Source organism: Stegodyphus dumicola, chromosome 2, assembly GCF_044657685.1.
Source record: "Stegodyphus dumicola isolate Sdum_Otavi_A_Nest chromosome 2, ASM4465768v1".
NCBI classification, from domain to species: Eukaryota; Metazoa; Arthropoda; class Arachnida; order Araneae; family Eresidae; genus Stegodyphus; species Stegodyphus dumicola.
Window position 1 is genome coordinate 173,730,930 of NC_140769.1, and position 12,002 is coordinate 173,742,931.

A 12,002-nucleotide genomic window follows, 5' to 3' on the forward strand; every position below is an offset into this window, starting at 1 on the left:
ATTCAAATCCCACTTCTGACACCAAAAAATGTTGCGTGCGTACGGGTTCGTTATGAAATGAATGCACAAGTCCGATGAAAAATGAACAAAAATTTATTATTATCACAACAAAAATGCTTAAATTTTCTCAAATTATCATGCAGTATTACAATATCTCACAGTAGTTATCTTTTAACTACTCAAATATCCAATAGAACGTAATTCAAAACAGCTAAAGAACGCTAATCCGCGAATTCGCTATAATCAACAACGGCAGTTTTCTAAACAACAACAAACTAAGCAAGCAACTACTACGAACTGAGATGTTTTCCTCCTTTTATAAGATTTTAAAATCACGTGCTAGAATTTTCCAGTACTTTCTCGAAATCAAAAAGAGATATTTATTTATTTAACGCACGCGCTCTTGTATTTTTAATTTTTCCGGCTTAGCTTTCTTTTAATATTCGTCACGCGCTGCACTGCGCGAGAAATAAAATCATTTAATTTATAATTGAACTAACATTAGCTTTTTAAATACCAAATTCGTAACAATATTATCTGCGGCGCCAACGTATCTTGATTAGGCTTGACTGCAATACAATAACAGAACCAGTCAATATTTTAAACGAGAGTGACGACATCGAGTTTATACTAGAACGGGGAAACATTGCTAGAATCTGCTGTCGCATTCCAGTCAATTTTCGGTAACGACACGACTTTATTAGAAGTCTTTATTATATGATGTTTATTAGTTCAGATACTGCGTACATTTTTTGTACTTATTTACTAATTATTATATTATGTCACATCTAATTACCAATGGATGAATGGTTAACAAAACATCAAAATACAAAGTGCGAGTTATAACCTATTACGAAATAAATTATGTTCAGACAATAAAATCTTTTCTTGATGACACTAAACAGTTAAGCGACGTTCAATCAAACATGAGTTTTGGGAATGGTACAAATAAATGGCCGTATGAGGTGCTATTCATTACGCATATAATGTGTAACGTGTATACGAGCCAGTTTCCCTTAGAAAGTCCTCCACGAAGGCATTTAGGCAGATAGCCCTTGTGTGCTTTGCCGTAATTAAATACACCAAACACCACCAAACACCATTACACATAAAAAGAACAAGAAAACATCCTGTACTGGACATTATTCTGACGATTATAAAAAATTTGGTTTTGTTAAAGGCGCTGATGAAAACCCATTGCGTATCGTTTGCTGTACAGCTCTGCCAAATGAGTTCACAAGAATCTCAAAGACTCGAATAAAGACCACCTCAAAGACCACCGAACAACAATAACTAGCCAGTATTCTTTAAAAATATATATACATAAATAATAAGAAAGAAAGAATAACTAGCAAGCAGACTACTGCTTCGAAATTTTCTCGAGAGGCTTTGCCTGGAAATCAGGTTATGGTTTTTACGAAATATTACAATTGGGGCTTGGATGTTCTCGTTCTCATACAGTTGCGTAAAAAGTTATTAGTACATGCGATGGATATATTGACATCTCGTATTTGTAATAAAAATAGCCAAATAAATGCATAGTTTTTCTCCAATAACACAGTGGAGTGTAGAATCGTGGAAATATCAGGTGATATTGAAGAAAATGTTGCAGGTCGCTTAAAAGAGTGCAATGTTTTTTCTCCTCAAATCAATTAAAGTACAACACTTCTAATAATGCCAATATAGTTATCAGCTTTTGAGATATGATGTTGAGAATACATCTAATAAAGAATTTTTGTTTTGTAATCCATTGAATACAAGAAAAGATCAGAAGAAATTTTTAACTTGACTGATACTTGCAACAGTCGAAATGACACTAAGTGGAAAAAATGCGAGGGATGCGGCTTACGGAGTGGCAGGCATCTGGGGAGAAAGTTTTTCAAAAATAAAACAATGGCATAAGAAAATATGTGGTTGCATCGCAGCTTTGACCATAAAAAATGCCATTGCTTTTTTAAACTGTTATGCAAGAGTGTATAAAATTCATAAATTTTATAAAACGTCGTCCTTTAAATTCCACCTTATTCAGTGCATTATGTAAAGAGATGGGGAGTGAACACGAACATCTTCTTTTACATTGCGAAGCGTGGTAGTTATCCAGAAAGAATGTTTTAAGAAATGAGAGATGAAATTTGATATTTTAAATCAACATTCCGCAATGGCTATAAATGCAACGTTTTGAATTTAAAGATAATTTTAGTGATGTTAATTGGTTGATTAAGTTAGCTTACCTATACAACATTTGATTTTTTAACTATGTAGAGACATTAGTTTATTTTTGAAGCAGAAAAAGATAAAAATGATCAATGCCCTCGCCGGGACTCGAACCACGGAGCCATAGTGGTCAGTACGAAGGCATGCTAAGAAGACTTAGGAAATACCTGAAAACTAAAATTAAATCTTTCTTTTCAAAGCAACATTATAACTGCATTTAAAGTGCTAGATGGAAGCTGCAATGAAAAAAGCACAGTTAATGAACCCTTGGTGTGGAAAATGAAATAAAAATGTTTTTATGAAGTTAACTGAAGAACAAAAAGAAACAATATTAACGGCTTGCCTGATGAAATTTCAATTAGCACCAAAGAACATTTGATAAGATTTCAGACAAATCTGAAAAAATATTTTCATCCAATTCATAGCAATAAAGTACGGATGAATTAGTGACCGAATTATTGATGCAGATACTGAATCGAAAATTGAAGAGACTTGTGATACAACGTTTAAATTCATTAAAACGAATTCTTACCGGTTTAGCCCAGAATGTTCTCGAACACAAGCCGAAAGCTATATAAACCCTGCTGGTCCGCAGTCAGTTAGTGTGTGTGTGCCTTGTCGAGAGGGCGAGTGAGAGTGCCTCGCATAGAGTGCGAGTTAGTTAGTATCGAGTTGGTGTCTCGTCTAGCGAGTCAATCCCTGCGGATTCGATCGAGTTGACAGCCAGGCAAGCAGCGAATGCAATTTGGGTCGTCGAGTGCACCGAAGGAGTCTCTTAGTGAATCGAGGTTAGTGCATCGTCGAGAGAGCGTGTTAAGCTCCAGGAACGACTGAACCGAAGAGTCTGGAGTTGTGCTTTGTGTGTCGTTGAATGCATCGCGAGTTGTAGCGTGGAGAGTCTCGAGAGTAGGTGGAGTTCCGAGAACAACAAGCAGAGTCGGGAGCTGTACTCTGGTGCTTTGCAGTGAAGCTGTCTCCACCGTAATAGCCTGATAACCTGGAGGCTGTGTCGCTGAGTTCCAGGGTATTTATAGTAGATCTTCGACGACTGTAAAAACGTGTTTTTGAGCTTTTCTGACCATACTGGCCAATAAAGTGTGTTTCGATACTTCATCGTCAAGGGTCGTCATTATTCACTCCAAATCCTCACGAACCCCGTAACAACTGGTGTCAAAAAAGAAAAACGCAACAATATTGAAAGTTATCTATCATTTGGGTTTACTTCGAATGGCGATATAATGGCCCGTCAACCTCAGTGTGTTGTTTGCGTTGAACTGTTATCCAATGAAAGTATGAAACCATTGTTTCTTAAAAGAGATCCTGAATCTAAGCATGCCAATTGAAATGATAAATCTGAAGAATATTTTAAGAGGAAATTATCAGAGTTCAAAAATAGTCAACAAGTAATAAAAGGTTCTGTTACTTCAAGTGAAAAAGCTTTGGAATCTAGGAAGCCTAGGAATTGCCAAGACTGGACAAGCTCACATTATTGGAAGAAAAAGTTTGTATTACCAGCAGCTAAAGATATCGTTTTAACATTATTCAACGAAAAAGTGCGTAATGGACTTGATAATATTCCGTTATGAATTCACGAAATGGCAAGTTCCGTCAAAGAGATACTTATACAAAAGATAAAACATAGTGATTATTTCACATTGCAGTCGAACGAGAATACCGATATACAGAACTTTGTTCAATTATTAGTTTACCCATACATTTCGAAGAAGATAAATAAATTACCGAAGAGTATTTATTTTGTGAATCTCCTTCATGAGAGAACAATTGCAAATAAAAATGCACTGGCGTATGCAGTGACGGAGCTCGGTCATTAACAGAAAAACATTTCTGTGTTATTTCAAAGGTAAAGAAAGTAGCACTTGTAACTAAATTTACTCACTTGCTCATTCATCGTGAAGCTTTAATATCCGAAACAATCTCCGAAAACCTCAAAATCGTTTTGAATCAAGCTGTGAAAATTCTGAATTTTATTAAAAGCCGAGCTTTAAATTCAAGAATATTAACGATTTTATCCCAAGAGATGGGCAATGAACATGAAACGCTTTTATTTATATACCGAAGTAATCCAGAGGCAAAGCGTATTTTTGAATTTGGATCAAAAATTCAAATTTTTCTGATTGATTCAAATTTGAATTGCAAAAATCTTTAGTTAGTGTATTATTATGGTTGGTGCGTTTAGCATATTTAGCTGATATTTAGCGAAAGTTAAATGAATTAAATTTGTAATTACAAGGACAATGTATTAATTTGTTTACCATTAGACAGAAAATAAATGCAATTACAAAAAATTCGAGCTAATAATCAAAGAATTGCATAATAATATTTTAAGCTCTTTACCACTTTTAGGAAGTTTTCTAACCGAAAATAATTTGAAAATAAAAGAAGAATTGGCGTCCGACATTAAAAATCATTGTTTTTATTGATAAATAATTTCAACATGTATTTTCCCGAGGATTATTAAAAAGAAAATTGGATTAAAAAAGTCCATTTTGTTCAAATGTAACTGAAATTTTATCTCGTAAGGAAAAGGAACAATTGATAGAAATTTCCTGTGACCGAACTATAACTGGACATTTCAAAAATAGGACCTTTGTTAACTTTTTACTGAACCGAAAACAATAATTTAAAGTCATTTCAAATAAAGCTATTAAATTTTCATTGCCTTTTTGCTAACTTATTGGTATGAACAAGGATTTTCTTCAATGTTATATTCGAAATATAAATATAGAACAAAATTAAAATTGGATCCTAATTTACGGTTAAAACTAAGTCAAATAAGACCAGACATAAAGAAATTGATCTCTTTTAATCAGGGCCAAATTTTGCATTAAATTTTATAATTAAGAATATTACTTGAATTTTGATGATTAAAATGGTAACCAATTTTTAATCTAATATTTTTTGTGTTAATATTTAATACATATAGTTAACAGGTTGTGCAAATGGCAAAATATTTTTTTTTAATATTTCTATTGAGAAATTGAAAAATAATCATTGTAAAATGTAGTGATGTTGCTAAAGTTTTTCAGTTTTTGTTTAGATGGTACACGTTAGTCAAAAGTTTGAGAACCGCTGTTACAGCCTAAACTTTAAAAATGTAAACTTTAAAGGAAATGTCTTTAACGCTTTTAATCACGTAGTAACTAATTCCATTACCATCAGAGAGTATTAATTCCAGAGGTAAGTGATAATCCGCTTCGTTATTAATACACATACGTTTTATTTACAATATAATACATTGGTTACAAGCATTATTTTTAGGCAAACGCCTTTATCATTATTGAGCTTAACATAAGGTGACCAGATTTTAACATTGGTAAAGCGGAACACCATTTACCGGGGTAGGATGGGGGGTTCTTGATTAAAAATTTGGTCTATATGGAGCAACACAAACTTCATAGAACGCATAAAATAATATTCTAATATATATTTTTTTATTTCAACATAAGTAAAATTTAAAAATATAATACATTAAAATATTACGTATAGTATTATTTTATTCTTTGGCATATTTCTCATTTGAGTGAATTCTTTTACTAGATTGCTGTCGTTTTTTGTTGAATAACTTTTGGACAACTTGTGGTGTATAAGACCTGAACGAATGATTGCGATTATTAGCATGAAAAGACATAAGTCCTTCCGCTAATGCTAATTTCTTTTCACTCGTCTCCATAGAATTGTTTTCAGAAAGAATTTTTGCATTTTAGAGGAAGATGCAGTAGTATTTAAATATCTTTTATGTTTCTGTGTCCCCGAGTGCTTTGAAATATCATTCTTCCATCCGGGCGAAATACTAGAAAATTCACCGTTACATTTCTCACATTTTACCATGTAATGGCTTTGGGTTTTTTAAGAAAAGGAAATTCACTTCTTAGATCATCTTTGAATTTGCATCCTCTGTTCTTACTCATTATGTTAAAAATCTAAAGAAGTAATTTATTATAAATTTATAAATTATATTATAAATTTTTATCTATATATATTGCTTAAAAACACAGTAAGTAGGTATATAATTACATGAACATATTTTATTGTTAGTTTAAAAAATAAATTAATTTGTTTGTTATAAAGTAACTATATTTTAAAAATTATTTCTTTCTAAATAATAACAATACTAACTTGCATTATTTTTCGTCTGAATTTGCCGTAACGTAAGTTGTAAACGGCACTTTCAAGGCCGACGCTAGACCTTTTGCAGCCACTATAAAATATAAATGATAAGAGTACTGTCTGCTAAATTCAAGAAAATTTATGTGTTTATGAAATAAATAAATAAATAAATTACGCACCTAAATTATCTGAATAGCTGATTTGTTAACATCACTTGTTTAACTAGCACTAGCACGCAGTTTGATGTGTATCGTCTGAGAGAGTTACAAAATGTTTTTGTCATTGCCAATAAGTCCAAACAATGGTGGTCGAATTCTAACAACTGATCAACAATGCGAACTTTGATAAGCAGTTCTCGATAATCAGTTGTCAACAATTACTTATTATTATTAAAATTTAGCATTATAAAATTAACAAAAATATTATAAGATTCACATCCTAGCGAAGTAGCTACATGGCCGCCGGAAACCGTATTCTCCCACCGTTCCCTAAATTATCGAGCATTCTTTCCAAAAATCTATTTAAAACGGGACTATTTTAAAACGGGACTAGACGCGGGACAAATTGTCAAAAATCGGGACTGTCCCGCCAAAACCGGGACGTCTGGTCACCTTCGATCTCCCATCAAACTAAAGTTATAGAATATCAACAGAGACAAGACGCTCGGAACGCCACCTAACGGCGCGAGCGATCAATTTATAACAAGTCAGAAACTTGGTACTTTTTGTCTTAAAGAATTCTTTTTAATTTGAGATTATTTGTATAATTTAAAAAAGAAACAGGTTTATTTAGATTCTTCTTGGCCTGCCCCATTTCTTTATTGAAATAGTCTCGTATTTCCTTTCTGGAATTAAATTTTTCGATCATACTCTTGAATTTACCAAACGCATATTTAATTAATTGAATTCTTAATATATTTAGCGTGGATGTATAACCACCTATGCAAAATGCTTCTTTTCAGTACATGCATGTTTGCTCATATTTGCAAAACTTAAATGGTTTATAAAGAAGATTTTACATCTACCAACTATTTTTACAAGTTAATATATCAAAGAATAAATTGTTTACAGATTATGTATTTTACAATTTTGAAATGCGAACATGAAGCTCATTTTTCTACTGCTCTAGTTCGTTTTATATAAAATCTTCACGTCTATTCAAGCTAATGAGTTCAACGAAAGAATCATTTGCCATATAATATTGCCAGGCAAGAAAGACATTTGGAATAAAACTTTTTTCGAAACCTGTATATAATATTTAGAGGAGAAGGTTTCCTTTCATGTTAAGTCAATACTTTTTCAAGATGCCCTTTTATATTATAATAACTTGTTTTATTCTCTCAATAGCTAATCTTTTTTTAAGATGTTTGCCCACCCCTCCCAGTTTTTCTTTTTATTTTCTTTCCTACCATCAAGTTTTATGGTCCAATTCTTCGAAGGTTATTTCCATTACTATGCCAGTCATAAAAATGGCAAATATTTGCTCGTTGTATCCATGAAATAAAGTAAGAAATTCATAAAAAGATTTCGTTCTTATAACTGTCTCAAAAATTCATATAACAGAATGCTTACGAATACAATTGCAATGTTTGCTAGTTTTTGAAAGGAAAAGATACTCTGAATCTATAACATATCGAAAAACAATTTCTGGCAATACCAGTGAAATAAAATTTTAGATGCTTAGGCTTTTATATTTTAGTAAATTTTCTGTCAAAATCGAAAATTAAATTCCGTATTCATAGAGCGAATTTACTTTCCGAGACGTCGAACAACGAAACATGTGCGTTAGATGTTTAATGCGATTTCTGAAATTTGATACTTACGAAGAGGAATATTTTTGCCGGAGAGTATGAAATTTTAATATTACAACAAAAAAAGCATATTTTCATTGAAGGCATATATACATAATTTAAGTACTTCTCTGTCATATAATCATACGATCGAACAAAACCAAATTCTCCCTTTTTCAAGATATTTGTCTGCCTGCTTTTTACACTCTAACTAGAGTACTGTTTACCAGACACAGAAGAAATTTAATATTTCATTTGTTGTTGCTGTGACTAAACTTCCTTGTCTGATATTAGAGCAACTCCACAAAATTCGTCATGGCAAGGAGGCAAGATTTCTCCTGTCTTTGGTAAGAGCCTTGGGCACCATACGGGAGACAGTACGACTTTTCTCAGTTCCGCACCAATTTTGAAGGACAGCATCCCTGGGGGACGGTTCCGAGGGTCTTCCATCATTTTCCCCTGCCATCAACCTCTTGAGAGTTCTTTAGGCTTGCCGCATATTTAGAGTGCCTTTATATCGCACAGATGTTATACGCTTATAAACATCCACGCCATCTCCGGGATTCCAACACGGGCCCTTCAGCATGGCTTCAGTATGGCACTAACCCATATTCCGGTTGGGCGGCCTTATTAGTATTTGTTTCTAGTTTAGTTTTCTAAATGTTTTTTTTTTTCTTGACTTTAGTCAAGTATTTTTGCTTGGTTTGTCTAAAATATGCACACACATTCTTTCAGATTTAGATCGAACTAGAGACTGACTTAACTAATATGTCTGTACAATGGCATCCTGTTGGAAGGATGAATAAAATATAAATGAACCGTTAGATGTTTAATGCGATATCTGTTAACATTAACAATCGTATAATGTTATCGAATCAATGAAATTTAATTGTATAGCAAATGCATAGCTAAATCATTGATTATTTCAATTTTTCAGGTACAATTTTGTTATCAGCTTAAAAATTGTATTTTAAAAGAAATCTTAAAAGAAATTATTGTATTTTAAAAGAAAGTACATCTGAAAATATGGAGCAGTTAATTTAGCTTTATAACTCTGGATCGCTAATATCCTTGAATGTTCCTGGATCCCTAATATCCTTGAATGTTGTAATAACATATCAAACAGCTAAATACTTTGTAGAAAATAAGGACACAAGTTCTTTCTGCTAGATATAAATGCCTTGCTTTCAGTGAATTTCTGGACTTTCTCCTTTTTTTTCTTTTTTTTTTTTTTTTTTCTTCTTCGAATGGATAAACAATTGTGGCGAATACAATGCGAAACTGATTTCAGAAAATAAAAGTTTCTGAAGTAAGCTTTAAGATCTTCTGATCTTTATGAACAACTAGAAATTTCCTGCGTTATGAACACAGATGATTTTTGTATTCTAATGTCAGATGTTGAGGTTATGGTGGCGAATGAATTATATAAAAATGAGGTTCACTTCTCAGTTAATGACAGAAGATAGCATTTAAAATCCGAAGGAGAAAGAATTGCGAAAGAACGGTTTAAAATATGCCCGATCGCAAAATGAAAGCACGAAATTTTATGAATTTTGAAATTTGAATTTTTCAGCAGTAAACTAAATTTGAAAGGAAATAGGAATACGAAATAGTTACTAAGAATAATCTAAAATTAAGATAAATGACTTGTTTTTAACAGTACAATACTTTCGTTTCATAAATATAAATTTATTAAATATGAGGCTTAAGTGTCTGTTTGTCGAGGATATAAACTATTGGTTGCTTGCGTAACTGTACTAGCCAATGGGGTGAATTTGCCACGGCATTCAAATAGTCCATATACACATACCAAACATGCAGTTATCATTGTTTAATTAAATTATCGTGGTATTTAAGAACATTTAGATATTTTTAATTCATACAATTGTTGCTTTTTATGCATTTATATATGAATTACCTAGATTATATATGAATTACTATATTTACATATGAATTACCTAGAAACTTGCAAACGTTGAGAAATTAAAGAAGACGAAACCAACTAACGAGTTGTGCGTAGTACATCTCATCAGGTAGGTTTACCCAAACTCCTATGCTAGATATCCTTTCGCGAAAAGAGTTTAAAATTTTGCCCGATTTTATTCCGACATTGTATTTTAAACTGAATTTTCAGCTGAACGCAAATTGAGCGTGTCAGGGAAAACGTGAACATTTGTTTGCATTAGCAATCATCTGTTTTTGAAATGGTTTAAAACTGAACACAAACTGAGCGTGTCAGGGAAAACGTGAACATTTGTTTGCATTAGCAATCATCTGTTTTTGAAATGGTTTACAACTGAACACAAACTGAGCGTGTCAGGGGGAACGTGGACATTTGTTTGCATTAGTAATCATCTGTTTTTGAAATGGTTTACAAGTGAACGCAAGTCATTTTAATTACAATTTATAATATCTAGAACAGCGGTCATTTCGTATGACCGCCGGGCTTTCTAGGTTATTAATAAGCAGTTAGCTCGTTAATCCTGAATCTGTTTAAACATACAAATACATTTTATTGTAAATATCGATATCTTCTCAATTTAGACTTCTCAGTATTTTTAACCTGACATTACTTATTTTTAACTCAAGCTTTCATAAGAAAATTCAATAAAACGCAAATGCATATCACTACAAACTTACAAAACGTGCGAATAAATTCTAAAGAGATAAACATTAGAAGAAACATCATCACAGTACATGCTCAAGACATGAAAAATATACAAAAAAAATTAATACACCGAGTACATGCAATAAACGAACACTCTCTCGAAGATATATTTGTAAGTATCTAGAAGGTTTTGAATAAATTCAACAACAATATAACCATCAATCCAGTAGCCAAGGGCCACATCGAAAGAAAGCAAAAAATGGTACTTAAGCAAACCTGCCCTTCTTTTTAACTGATATGATATGAAAATATTAAGGTATCCGACTACATTCGACACCCAAATTTTGGAAAGAAGTACAAATACATCTATTATTGGTTTTATTTAGCAGAGTACTACTGAAAATGATAGCAACAGGTCATATAATTATCAAAGTTTAATTTTAGTTTTTTCCCCTTACATTTTAGGTTAAAAACGTGTTAAATTTCACGATTACTAAGTATGTTCTCACAAAGAAATATTTATGAATATTTTACTTTTATTTTTGTCAGTTATGTTTATTAAGGTATAAGGAATTAAATGGACTAAAATCTAAGTGATGAATTAAAACACTTATTAAACTCTATCTGTTTGAGTACATGCAACAGCTGTTTTTCGAGAAACTTCCCTCTTTTCATTTGAAAAATTGTGGGAAAAAATTCTATAAACCTACATAAACCGGAACTTTAGTGTATTTAATCAACAATATTATAATAAATAGAAAGGCATAAAATCATCTTTTGAAAATTAAAAAAAGGATTGAATTCAAACATTCTCATTTTCAATTTCCTTCTCATTTTCAACATTCCTATTTAGAATACTCTATGCACCTTTAGAGATAAAATAAAAGTAGTTTGGGGAAGCTTAATATGAAAGCTTTAAAATAAAGTAATAATTTTTTTTTCAAAAGTTTAATTAAAACTGGCGTTTATAACGTGGTAGAGAAATAAAGAAGGATATTTAGATCTTTTATGAAGGAATAACAGATTTTACTCGTGTGAGTTCTTTGTTGGTAGCTTCATTTTGATAGATATTCCCTCCGATACATTTATAATATAATACTGCGTACTTGAATGTTATGCTTGTGTGTATAACAGGTTGATTTAGATAAACATAGAAATTACATAAAATTTATAATCAGTTTGCTCATGAAATCGTAATAAAATTAAATGATTTAAATTATATATGTTTATTTGAAAATTAAACAAATGAAAAGAGACTTTTCT